Consider the following 14,354-nt stretch of genomic DNA (forward strand, 5'->3'; position numbering starts at 1 on the left):
CGGGCCTCCCAAGCATCCTAGCTGGGGCCATGACCTATAACGCCAGAGTGCCAATTTCTTTGGCGTTGGCTCCATGCCTACCTCCGTTTAGGGTGGCCCTACGTCCTCTCTTAGGGACGTACTTCCTTGCAGGCATATTTGCAAAAGATGTGTGATCTCGTCACTTTAGTAGGGATCGAGATGAGACATAGTGGGGACAGGCCACGACAATTCCTGTCATTCCTGCTGAACATTTGTGTTCTTATCTCCCTCTAACGACTGGAAGACTGTCTCATCCAAGTGACATCTGCAAATCTAACGGTAAGGAGATTGCCTTGCAAGGGCATTAAGTGGCGGACGATTGTTGGAGTCTCAAATCCAACGTAGTTGCTCATTCGTCTGTAAGGACCCATCATAATACGTTGTGGCGGCGCAATTAGCACATAAATGTCTCACTCAAATGTGCGTAAGTACGATACTTGCACCTAGTCACTAGCTATTATGCAGAGGTAGATTGAGTAGCGGTGGGTCGTAGACGAATTAGCATAGCTGCATGCTATATTGCATCACCCTAAGCGGATATAAGGAGGTTGGTGCACATTACCAATGTCCGGACCACCATTGTAGTCGTTTCCGCGAGACCATTTGGGTGTGTTCATGGGAATATGATGTCTAACATCAATCCCATTGCAATAACTATCGAAAGTCTTCGATGTAAACTCTCTAGCATAGTCAAATCCAATTGACTGAATAGGATGATTCGGGAAGTGAGCCTGTGATGACCTGGATTTCTGTTATTTAATTTTGGTAATTAATAATGGACCAGTTATACGAATAATTGTTATTGTGCTTTATTCGTAGGTTGTATGTGAAGTGTAATAGTTTTCGTACATGTAATTATTCAAATTTCATAGTTTAGGGGGTCGTGTGAAGTTTGACTTTTTATATGTTGGGATTCTTGGAAAACTTCTTTCATGAAAGTTGTAGAGCGCGTCAATACGAGTTCGTAGACATGTGGTTCGCGTCAATCGGAGTTCTTATGAGAAAGTTATGACTATCGGAAGAAGTTTTCATTTTAGTATAAATAGAGAAAATCTGAAAATTCATTCATAATTTCATATTTCCATTTCCGGAAATATCTTTTCTCTCTCGGTCGACACCTTCATAATCAAAGTTTTCCGCCTGACCCGACTTTTCTGGCAGTTTTCGGCGATCTCTGGCCGTGAAACTTGGTCAGCTGGTTCGTCTCCTCAGTCTGGTCGTCTCTGTGGCATCCTCTAGCAGCGATATCCACCGTGTATGGCGCAGCAAGGCGGCGCAGTTGGTGTTTTCAGACCCGGCAGGAAAACGCAGCTCCGGCTACTTCGTGGCTTCATGCTTCCATGGTTGAGTTCAGAGAAGGCTCCCTGATCGATCTATGGTGTTTGTTTGGATTGATTTACGTGGAAGTCGGTTCAACTTAGTTTGAGAAATCCAAAGCTTGTGAGGTAGTTTTCGACCCATTATGCTTGTTTTCTGACTTCGAGCTAGTTATGAAAATTCACAAGCATGCTTAGATGAACAACTTTGATGTTGGGAGTTTTGTAATATATTGAGTTTTGGCCGGCGGCGGTGCACCACCTCCTGTGGAGGCGTTCTGGTGGTTTTCCGGCCATGTAGGGAACTATTTTTGGTATTATATATGTTTTACTCGTTGATACGAGCATTTCGATAAATAATATGCAAATTTTGGAATTCGTATGGAATTGTTATGATTTTTACAGTTTCACACCGGTCGATTTATTCGATCCGTGAGGATTCGAGCTTCCGATCGACTTGTGGTTTGGACATATCGATCGTGAAAGTTTTCCGGAGACTTTGGGAGGTCTCGGATGTGGTTTTGCCTCGATTGGCGCCACTTTTGGGATTTTAGTTCAAAACAAGGGTTTCGAACTTAAATCAAATGTGAATCATTACTAAGTTGGAACCGTATGTGATTAGGTACTTGACGAAGTACATTGGACGATTATTTTTGGATTGGCGGCTTTGTGCTATATTGAAGACGCAACGGGAGTTTCAAGGTGAGTAATCTCACAAGGTTCATTATGAACGGAATTACCATTATTGTTTTGGCGTTAATTATTTAATTGCAAACTATAGTTGGTATTAGTAGGCATTCCTGAGTAAATGGCTACGTATATATATATTTTTGTGAAATATATATATATATATATATATATATATATCCTTGTGGATGATTGTGATGAATAATATGCATGATGGTGTTCATATTATTGTTGAATGTGACTTTTCAGGAAACAATATTGTGGAAAAAGATGTTTTCTATTGTTTGAAAAGTATTGAGCTCGATGTTACATTTTGAGTCAAGCGTGACTCATTTTAGATGTATTGGTCTTTGTACCAAGGGTCACAGATGGTGAGCAGGGATTGAGAAAGCCAAAACTAGATGTTTGTAACGTTTTTAGGACGGGTGCGACTTCCTTAACGTTTGACTTTAAGACCAGACATGGTCTAAAAAGATTATATGTCACAGATGGTGACAGGTCGCAGATGGTGACCTTGATGTTTGATTTTGTGACCAAACGGGGTTTGAAGATCAGAGGTTGCAGATGGTGACGTTAATGTTGATTCTAAGACCAGACGAGGTTTGAAGATCACAGGTCGCAGATGGTGACCTTAATGTTGATTCTAAGACCAGACGGGGTTTGAAGATCACAGGTCCCAGATGGTGACCAAGGTAAGAAATAGGTAATCACGTTCGTGGCCAGACGAGTGGTTACGATTTCAATAGAGCTATAGTTTGTCTGCCATTATAGATTATGAGAGTAACGGTCGAGGTTGCTGGAGACTCATAAGTATGTAGTTTAAAGAAGAGTTCCAAGAGTATTCTTCTTTTATTGTCTAGATGAGACTTGAATTGTTTCTTGATGGTTAAGTTAGCAAATAGAACATTGTCATAGCAGTGATTTATGTTGTCCTTTCGATGGAAAGGTTATGGAGTGTTAAAAGGAATCATGGTTGCATGGTTTCCTTAAGCTGATATGTGTGAGTTGTTAATTAATGTTCATGAGTTACTCATACGAGCTTTCATAAGCTTACCGGGTTTTGTTGTGTGGAAACCCGGTGCACCATTCTATGGTGTAGGGGTTAATCCTGCAGGTCAGGGTAATCATGGCTGAAGCTGAGGTAGCTTCTTGGCAGCTGAACGGGTATGAAGAAAATTTTGTTGGCTTTGCCATTGTTATACTTCCGCTATGTAGTAAGCTCTGAGGAGCATTTACGTTTTATTTTGTGATGACAATTTAATTCGTAAGTTTTGTAATATATGACTCTGTAGGGCGGGTCAATATTTGAAATTATGGGTTCAGGGCATCAATATGTACTTGCCGTAAAGGAAAGATGTCTCCATGTATTTTGTATTAATGGCTGAACGATCGCGCATGTATAATTATGGGATTATATATCGATTTTTATTTGTGTTAAAAATCAGGGGCGTGACAAAGCTCGTTGTCATATGATATGTGCTAGGAGTATAGCATAAGCAGCATTATAAGTGGACAATTGCACAACACGTGACTAGCGTGTTTGCTTGTCAACCAACATCATGAGATATTTAAACACCTGCAAGTTGGTTGAACTAGTCCACAGAATCCCTATGGATTCTATGTAAGAACAGAATGAGTATTTTCATATCCTTTGCATAGGACGGTCTCAGTCCTAATGTCCTTAAGGAACGGGCTTTGTAAATCGAGCGATAGACCTTAGAAGTAACCAATGAAGATTGTGGTTGGACCTTTGCGTCTGAAACGCTATTTGAAGCAAGTTGGTGATTGCAGCATCACCTAGGGTGCCATCACCATGATGGACGCCATCCATAGCATTATGGATAGGGACTGCGTCAGCCCTAAGCTGGTGGTGGACGGAGGTGGTGCCCTAGGCAGTTGTGTCGGTCAAACTTAGTCCAGAAATCAACTTTTGATTCATGCTTCGTTTTGCTCGGAATAAATGATGTCCATGTGAAGTCTTTAGTAGACAGATCATCATATCATGACTAGGATGATCTATCCTGTCGTGACAAAGTCAATATGTGTCTAAATCCAAAAGATCTTCTCTCATAACTTTATTAGATTTTATAGCTCGAATAGTGACATAGAGTCTACTAGAGAGACACATAAACTTCTCTAAGATGCGCATTTGTTCACAATCATTAGAGGTATTGCAAAGGAACTCATTTCCGTTCTCTACATGTGTTTTCGCATGGAATCCGTTGGCTATTCCATGTCCTTGAATTAATACTGATGGCCCAGCCATCGTAGTCACAAAAGTCATATGCTCAGAATCAAAATGGAGTCATAAAGAACTCAAAATTTTATTCATAAGCCAACAGAGTTACATCATTGTCTCTTTAACCAAAGAAAATCTAATCCAAAATGCTAGCTAATGCCAAACAATGGTAGTCGTCTAACTTCTTTCGATAATTCCAAAATAAATGTGACCAAGTGAGTAGAGAGATATCGGTGGAGCAAGGCTCGCTTAAGTACCACTATTCTCAGAACCTTCTTAGACATCACACTTATTTTGGGTGAGCCTACTTTGAAGAAAGAATTAAACCATTGGCATTTACTACAAAGTATATGGCAATTGCCTATTACATCTCTTGGAAAAATAAAGACTTAAACAGAATTGGCGATCTATTGATCCCATCTAGATTTGTAGTCTTCAACCCTTCACTCTAGATCATCTTCTTGATCTTCTTATTCCACATAGTGAGCTTCTCTTGCTTCACAATATGCTTTGTAAGTGGTGACAAGTTCTTCACGAGCTCTACAAATATGTGCCCAATGATCAGACACTCCACATCGAGAACATACATCTCTTTGCTCAAACTCCATTGATTGAGGCGTTTTGAAAGAATCATTTAGATGGCTCTTAGTGTTAGTGGCGCCACCAACATGGCTAGAGGCGTTGCCTCCCTCTCTCTTTCTACATTGACCTCTTCGGTTCTGTGTTCACCTATATTGGCGGTTACCTTCCCAAGTAGAGAGATTATATGGACCAGAACGTCCAGAAGTATCCCTAAGGTTAGGGTTTCGCTCTTGGGGCCTTCTCTTAGGGGCTCGACTATAATTGGATTCTGGAATATGGTCTATTTCCACGGATCTCGAATTATAGTTCTTCAAAAGGATGTTGTCATGCTTTTCAGTGACATTCATAGCTCCAATGAGCTCATGTAACCTTGTGATCCTTCCTGCAGCAACATTGATTCAATAGTTCTTAGCAACCATCAATGCAGAGACGGGGAAGGTAGAGAGAGTCTTCTCAATCAACATCGCATCTGTGATCTCTTTACCACAGAATTCCATTAAGGATTTAATGCGAAGTGCTTCCGAGTTGTAGTTAAGAACTGACTTGAAATCATAGAAGCGGAGGCTATGCCATCTCACTTCTAGGGAAGTAGTGAGTCACGGACGTTGCCAAATCTTTCTTCGAGTGAGACCCACAGCTTTCTGGGGTCTTCTTCATTCATACACTCGTGCTGGAGCGAATCATCCATATGACGAGTCATTAGGATGATGGCTTTCGCCTTATTTGCTTCCAAAGATTGAGCTTGCTCAACAGTTAGCACGTCTTGGCTAGGCTCGAGAATCATATATAGGGTTCCCTTGGCCTTGAGATGCTGGTGGACATCACGAACCCACCTGTGATATCCAGAGCCAGTTGTTCCCAATTGAGCAAAGTCCAATTTGTTCAGGTTACTCATCCTGAAAGAGAACAAGAAAAAGGGTTAGTTTCGGAGCATAAAAGGCTACGACGAAAACATATAAAATTTCTGAGCGTAGTCGCTTCCAAGAAATTAGGGATTTCTGAGCGTTGTCGCTTCCAAGAAAATCTGATTCCAAGAGATATTGGATTAGATTGAAACAACGATGTATGTGGTCGATCATTTTCTTCTCAACAAACTCTAAGTTTGGAGGACTCTACAAGCTCCAAGCTTGGAGTGAGCACGAACCCCCACAGTTCGGCTATTAGTCTCCCCTATGAAGAAGAAAAGGGGGATAGAAGAAGGGAGGTTGCAAGTCCCCGAGAAAAAGAAGAGAAATTGAAATAAAAACTTCAAAAACCGGGAACTAAAAATGCCTTGAAAACATACCTAAAAAAAATGTCAAAATTTTGCCGGAAAAATTCCCCAGAAAAGTCACCTGAATTTGGCCACCAGAGGTGGCCGGAAAACTGTGGTCGCTGGCTGGAGCTGCTGTAGGGCTGCTGCGCTGGTACTGTAGAGAGGTGCTGCTGAGGGCCTGTGCTGGTGCTTCCAAGAGGTGCTGTCGAGGGCCTACACTAGATCTGCCAAGTGCTATCAACAAATGTGCGCGAGGGCTGCCGAGAAGCTGTCGACAGATGCGCACGCGGGGCTGCAAAGGCTCTGTTGAGGTCCTGCCGAGGATCTGCGGAGGGTCTGCGCGCAGGTACTATCGAGGGAGCTGGATAAGGCGGTTCAGGGGTCTGCTGCAGTTCCGGTGGCCGATTCAGTTACTTTCCGGCCGGTTCTAGAGGTGAAATTTCTGGTGAAGGATTCCGGAGCTTTGATGCATGTATTGCCCAACTATGAAGGTGGAAGGTGACCTAGAACTATGCGAACCTGTCAGAGATTGTTTTTATTTTCTGGAGACCGGTTCGGAACTTTTCCACCTGTTCCGGTGAATCCACCGTCGGTTCCGGGCTCCTGGGATTGATTTCTTCAAGGTTTGAGGTGGAGGCAGAAAATGCTTCAAGGTTTTGTATTCGGATTCAAGATTTTTAGCTTCTTGAAATAGGGTTTGGCTATTTGTTTCAGGGTTAGGGTTTCGTGCTGATAACGTGTTTTAGGGAAACGGAATTGAGAGTAAATTGCTGTGTATTCTCATTAATAATAGGGGCCTCTTTATATAGAGGTTTACAATACATAAAGTCTAAATCATACAAGGAAATATAATCTCTAGATTCTTTTAATTAAACCATATTACCACTAGGTCAAGTAACCTAGAGTTTAGGTCAAATACAAATTAGGGTTTTACTTGAACAATGATGTAATTATTGAGATTTATGTTGCCTATGTTTTTAGGGTGGTTGTGATAACCTTTTATTAGTAGATAGCGGTTTAATCAAATGGCAGTTTTTGACATTTCATCTTTTGAAATTCAGTTACTTTATCACAAAAACATACAAGTAATTATTAACGTTTAGTTGGGTAACTTTAACAAAAGTAGTAGCAGTAATATTTAGCTTTTCATTTATATTTGTTCACCAAAAAAATATTTAGCTTTTCATTATTTGCTTGTCCAATCGACCTTTTTTACCTAGTAAACTCTGACTTTGAATTGTTAAATGTATTTGCAATATCTTAAACATATTCCATTCCAACCTATACGAATAAAACATACTCTAAATAACAACACATATATATTTTACCTTCATTATTTCTTGTCCAGTTATTAAAAGAGGCTAAAGATCGAAGAAAATTCAATGTTGAACTACGCAAGTTGGATGTGCTCTATACTGTAATATCAGCAACAACATGTAAGAACTAGTTTTATATATTGTGTGTTTTAAGCACTGGTAGCAAGCTTTTCAGAACTCAAGTTTTTGGTACAATGCAGTTAACTTACATTTGTGTGTATATATATATATGTGTGTGTGTGTGTGTGTGTGTGTGTGTGTGTGTGTGTGTGTGTGTGTGTGTGTGTGTGTGTGTATTAATTGATCGAGTTAATACATATATATTTGTGTGTAGGTGTTTATCTGTTAGAAATTAATTCAACAGTATGATGATTAAGACAGATTGGATTAGGACAAGTGGTTAGATTGACAGTTCCTTGATGGAAGGAACTGTCATGTAACTGCACAAGTCAGTTTATAAAACTGAGATGTCCAATGTTTTGATCCCTGCTAGAACACAGCAACCTTCTTATTCATTTTTGTCCCATCAAGCAAATCTGAGAAGATATAGTGTGCATCTAGGAGAAGACAAAATGGATTCCAACTCAAATCAACCAAGTTAGTTTCCAAAACTGCATGTTCATTAATCTACATTTGATCTATTATCTGTGCTAGTTTTCTTTAATTATAAGTTTATGTACTCTATTAATTTTAATAATTGGTATCAGAGCAACTATGCTCAGATTTAGATCAATGTATGTTTATTATGATTAGTAGTATTCTGGGACTCGATATGCATACAAGCATCGATATTATGTCAAGTTATTATTGAATATTACATGCTTACAAATAATTGTTTGTTTTGATAATATCTGGATGTTTATGTTGATAATGCTTAATACAATATCTACTGCATATTTCATTAAAACACATAATGCTACCACAGTAGCCATGTTTGTATTGATGTATGCCATAGATCAAACAATATTCTTTCAAATGTATTCTGCACATATATATTCGATACTAACAAATTAGTTGACGTATATGCATAGACATACATCTCAGAAAGAATTATCAAGAAAACCTGAAAATTTAGAATGAGATTTAACTTCCAAAAGCAGTTAAACGCTTTGAACTAAGTTTTCTGGTTTGACATATATCAGATAATAAACCTTTATGCATTTCATTAGAGATAAGTGTATCACAGATGATACCAACATCTTGAAAATGATATATGCACATTTATCTGCTTATATGACATTCATTAAATGTTTTTCATATGAATTAACATTGGGATATGCATATATATAAATTTTCTGGTATAAAGTGAAACTGGAACTATATGTCTATATGCAAATAAAGATATGAATGACTGACTTAAGTTGAAAACTACATTCCAGCAATTCATTTTCCCATGAGCATCAACCAAATTGAATTGCTCAATGGACTGAATTTCAAGAAGTGGAAAGGAGAAATAGAGCTCAACCTAGGCATTCTGGATTTTGATCATGTGCTTAAGGAAGATCCACCTGCTGAGTTACCTGCAGCAGCATCCAAAGAAGCCAAGGACAGGTATCAACAATGGCATAGGCACAACATAATGGCACTGATTTGTATCAAGAAAAGTATGACTGATGCAGTCAAGGGAGGAATACCAGATTCTGAGTTTGCCAAAGTTTACTTCAAATCAATAGCTGAGAAGTACAAGGTATCTGACAAGGCTGAGATTAGCACACTGATGAATGCACTCACTGGGATGATATACAATGGACATGGAAGCATAAGAGAGTACATTATGAAAGGGATTGACATTGCAGGAAAGCTGAAAGGCCTGAATATGAATATTGATGATCCTTTTCTGGTGCATATGTTGCTGAATTCATTCCCTGATCAATATAGCCATCTGAAAAGCCTCTATAACACACATAAAGAAAAATGGAGTTTTAATGAACTGATTTCCATTTGTGTGCAGGAAGAAAATGAAATGATCAAAAGGGGAAAAGCAGTGAGCATCAACTATATTGCTAAGCCAAAGAATAAGAAAAGCTTTGGCAACAAGAACTTCAAGGCTAGTTCTTCAAAATCTGGTGTGAAGACTGATCTGAATAAAAACAAGTCTCTCAACAAAAATGGTCCAATGAAATGTTTATTTTGCAAGAAAACATGTCATTTCAAGAAGGACTGTGAGGGTTTCAAAAATTGGCTGAACAAGAAAGGTAATTTTTTGTTAAAATCAATTTTCACTTTAGAGTCTCTTGCATCTGTTAGTAAAAATTCATGGTGGTTTGACACTAGTTCACCCATACATATTGTTAATTCTTTGCAGGGATTATCAAGCCAAACAATCCCAAAGAAGAATGAAACAAGGGTATGCACTGCAAGTGGCCAAAGGGTGGCAGTTCAAGCTGTAGGAAATGTCAAATTAATATTTAGGAATAAGTATGTTCTGGTATTAGATAATATGTATTGTATTCCCTCAATAAAGAGAAACCTAATATATGGTTCTCAATTTGTAATGGATGATGCTTTCAGCTTTTCAAGTAATAATAGGGCTATGTATGTCTTTGAAAGTTCATCTTGTTTTGGTGATGCTACTTTGATAGATGGTTACTGGCATGTAAATTGCATAAATGCAGCTATTCAAAATCATCAAGTCTTCAATATTTCAAAAACTGTTGGTGTTAAAAGAAAGCACAAACAGCGTATATCTTCATTTCTTTGGCACAAAAGACTAGGACATATTTCAAAACAAAGGCTGCATGAATTAGTAAAACAAGAAATTTTACCTGCATTAGATTTTAGTAATTTTGAAATCTGTGTGAACTGTTTGAAGGGAAAAATGACAAATCAAAGAAATTTGAGTTCCAAAAAGGCTACAAATTTACTTGAATTAATTCACACAGATGTTTGTGGTCTATTTCCTGTCAATACCATTTGTGGAAATTCATATTTTGTGACCTTCATTGATGATTTTTCAAGATATTGTTTTGTGTATTTAATTTCTGAAAAATCACAAGTGGTTGGTGTTTTCAAAATCTTCAAAACTGAAGTAGAGAGACAAACAGAAAGACTTATTAAAGTCATAAGGTCAGATCGAGGAGGTGAGTACTATGGAAAATATTCAGAAAAATGGCAACATAAATGACCTTTTGCTGCATATCTAGAACAATGCGGCATTGTTGCTCAATATACCACCCCATATACACCACACCAGAATGGTGTATCTGAAAGAAGGAACAAAACACTAATGAACATGGTTAGAAGCATGTTATGCAGATCAGGATTACCAAGGTTCTTATGGGGATAGTCTTTGAAAATAGCAAACTACATTTGCAATAGAATACCTAGCAAGGCAGTCAACAATACCCCATTTGAAAATTGGTGTGGATACAAACCGAGCCTCAATCACTTTCATGTGTGGGGCTGCAAGGCAGAAGCAAGAATTTACAATGGAGAAAATGACAAGCTTGAATCAAAATCAATAAGTGCATACTTTATTGGTTATTCAGAAAAGTCTAAGAGATTCAAGTTTTACGGTCATTCAAGGCACAACAGAATTTTTGAAACACATAGAGCAACATTCTTTGATGAAGTCTTTGATGAAAATGAAGCTGTGGTTGCTGTAGAAAATGAGGATCAGCAATATCATAACATGGAAGAATGGTTTGTATTTCCAGAAATAATGCAGACATAAAATAATTCAAGTGCAGCAGCTATTTTCAAGAGCCAATCATTGAAAATCAAACTCAAGCAGTCAATGTTGCAGATCCAATCATTGAAGATAATCAGCCTCAACAGAATATGGATGTGCAAGAACCAGTTATTCAAGAACAACAAGTCTTGAGGAGATCAGAAAGAGCAAGGAAGTCTGCAATACCAAGTGATTATCACCTATTTTTTTACTGCAGTTGGCTTTGATTTGGGGGAAGAAAATGATCCAACCTCATTAAAAGAGGCTATGCAATCTGATAATAGTCATAAATGGAAGCTTGCTATAGAGGATGAACTCAAAAGCATGTCACAAAATGGGGTTTGGACACTAGTTGACAAAACTGCAGATTTAAAGCCAATTGGATGCAAATGGGTTTACAAGACTAAAAGAGATGCAAATGGCAGAATAGAAAGGTACAAGGCTAGACTAGTGGCAAAAGGGTATAATCAGAAAGAAGGGATAGATTATAATGAGACCTTTTCCCAGTCTCAACAAAGGATGCTTTTAGAGTCATAATGGCATTGGTTGCACATTTTAATCTGGAACTGCATTAAATGGATGTCAAAACTGCCTTTTTGAATGGAGATTTGGAAGAAGACATTTACATGCTTCAACCAGAAGGCTTCATAGAAGATGAGAACAAAATCTGCAAACTTAACAAGTCAATTTATGGACTGAAACAAGCATCTAGGCAATGGTATTTAAAATTTGATGCTATAATTTCAGATTTTGGCTTTGAAGAAAACAAGTTGGATGAGTGTGTATACAACAAGGTTAGTGGGAGTCATTTCATATTTTTAGTTCTATATGTGGATGACATCCTGTTAGCTAGCAATAATATTGCGTTGCTGAAATTAACAAAAGAATTTTTGATGAAGAATTTTGACATGAAAGATATGGGGGAAGCTCATTATGTTCTTGGAATAGAAATCAGCAGAAACAGAAGCCAATGCATGCTGGGATTGTCACAAAAGAATTACATAGACAAAATATTACAAAGGTTTGGTCTAGAGAAATGCAGGTCAGGAAATGCACCTATTTCCAAAGGTGATAAGTTGCATAAAGGGCAATGTCCTCAAAATGTGTTAGAAAGAAAAAGTATGGAGAAGGTACCATATGCTAGATTGGTTGGAAGCCTAATGTATGCATAAGTTTGCACTAGCTTTGCAGTGAATATGTTGTCTTGATATCAATCAAATGCTGGCCATGAGCACTGGGTTGCAGGGAAGAAGGTGTTAAGGTACTTGAAAAATACCAGAGATCACATGATGGTGTACAGAAGGTTGGAAGATCAAGAATTAAAAGTAGAGTGTTATACAAATGCTTCATACAAACAAGATTTGGATGATTTAAAATCAACATCAAGCTACATTTTCATGCTTGCAGGAGGAGCAGTTTCATGGAAAACCAGTAAGCAATCACTGACTGCTACTTCCACATTTCAAACAGAATATATTGCCATATCTGAGGCAACTGCCCATGCTTTGTGGTTAAGGAATTTCATTTCCAGAATGAAAGTAGTAGACTAAATTGAAAGGCCATTGGTGATATACTGTGACAATGCAGTAGCTGTATTTTTCTCCAAGAACAATAGGAGGACTTCTGGCTCAAGGAACATTGATGTGAAATATTTCTCAGTAAGAGAAAGTGTGAGAGACAATGAGATAGAAGTGACTAAAATTGGCACAAGAGATCAACTTGCAGATCCACTAACAAAGGCACTGTCAGTCTCAGTATTTATTGATCATGTAGGAAACATGGGAGTTTTAAGTAGTTTTGGTAATTAAGTATGCAATATGATATGAAACTGTTATGAATTGCAGTAATTTATCAATGCAATTGTTGTTTATATCAGTCATCGTGAAATATATTCATTTAATTTTAAATGAATTGTTTTGCTTAAGAAAGTTACTGCATAATTCATTGTGAATGTACATTTATATGCTGCTGATTTCATATCAGTAAATATGCAGTTTCATTAATTCCATTAGGATCATTTAGGCTTGTAAAAGTCGATTAATACATATAGCAAACATAATCATACTAGTGGTAATCCATGTAATTCAGTTTCCTATATTGTGATTATAAAAGACTAATGATTTATTAATTAATTCATTATACTCTTTTATGATTCAATGTAGAGGAACTTAAGTGACAGGATTTTGAAGACAGATAGTACATTGAGTTCAAGTGCACATTGAAGGAAAAGAATTGCTACAGTTTGCACATTATATATAATCCTAGTTCAGTGGGAGATTGTAATATCAGCAACAACATGTAAGAACTAGTTTTATATATTGTGTGTATTAAGCACTGGTAGCAAGCTTTTCAGAACTCAAGTTTTTGGTACAATGCAGTTAACTTACATTTGTGTATATATATATATATGTGTGTGTGTGTGTGTGTATATATTAATTGATCGAGTTAATACATATATATTTGTGTGTAGGTGTTTATCTGTTAGAAATTAATTCAACAGTATGATGATTAAGAAAGATTGGATTAGGACAAGTGGTTAGATTGACAGTTCCTTCCATCAAGGAACTGTCATGTAACCGCACAAGTCAGTTTATAAAACTGAGATATCCAATGTTTTGATCCCTGCTAGAACACAGCAACCTTCTTATTCATTTTTGTCCCAACAAGCAAATCTAAGAAGATATAGTGTGCATCTAGGAGAAGACAAAATGGATTCCAACTCAAATCAACCAAGTTAGTTTCCAAAACTGCATGTTCATTAATCTACATTTGATCTATTATCTGTGCTAGTTTTCTTTAATTATAAGTTTCTATACTCTATTAATTTTAACATATACTACTTCAGTTACAACTTACAAGTTCCCACTTTGGTTAGATGTATTCACATTCCACTCCAACCATACCGGGTGCCACATACTCTAAACAGTACGTACTGTAAATACATATATCAATCAAGAACTATAAGGGTATGTAACCTTATACTTCTAGGGTTAAGGCACTCACCCTCTAAGTCTTAAGTCATAACTATGACATCAAATTGCTCTCATATCAATGTACCAACTCGGATGAGTTGCTAAGTGCTTCTGTTTGACTTGATCACAGAAACTAGAATACTAGATATTTCCTTCTACTTAGATTGTGGAATCCATTCAAAGTCTGTATTCCTAATTCGTAAATCATGAGTATCCATTGGAAATTCTGCAATATCCCTTATCCAGGTCAAGAGCGCCACGTGTACACCCATTGTTGGGCAGTGAGATCCTAACCT

Source organism: Rosa chinensis, chromosome 2 (assembly GCF_002994745.2).
Source record: "Rosa chinensis cultivar Old Blush chromosome 2, RchiOBHm-V2, whole genome shotgun sequence".
NCBI classification, from domain to species: Eukaryota; Viridiplantae; Streptophyta; class Magnoliopsida; order Rosales; family Rosaceae; genus Rosa; species Rosa chinensis.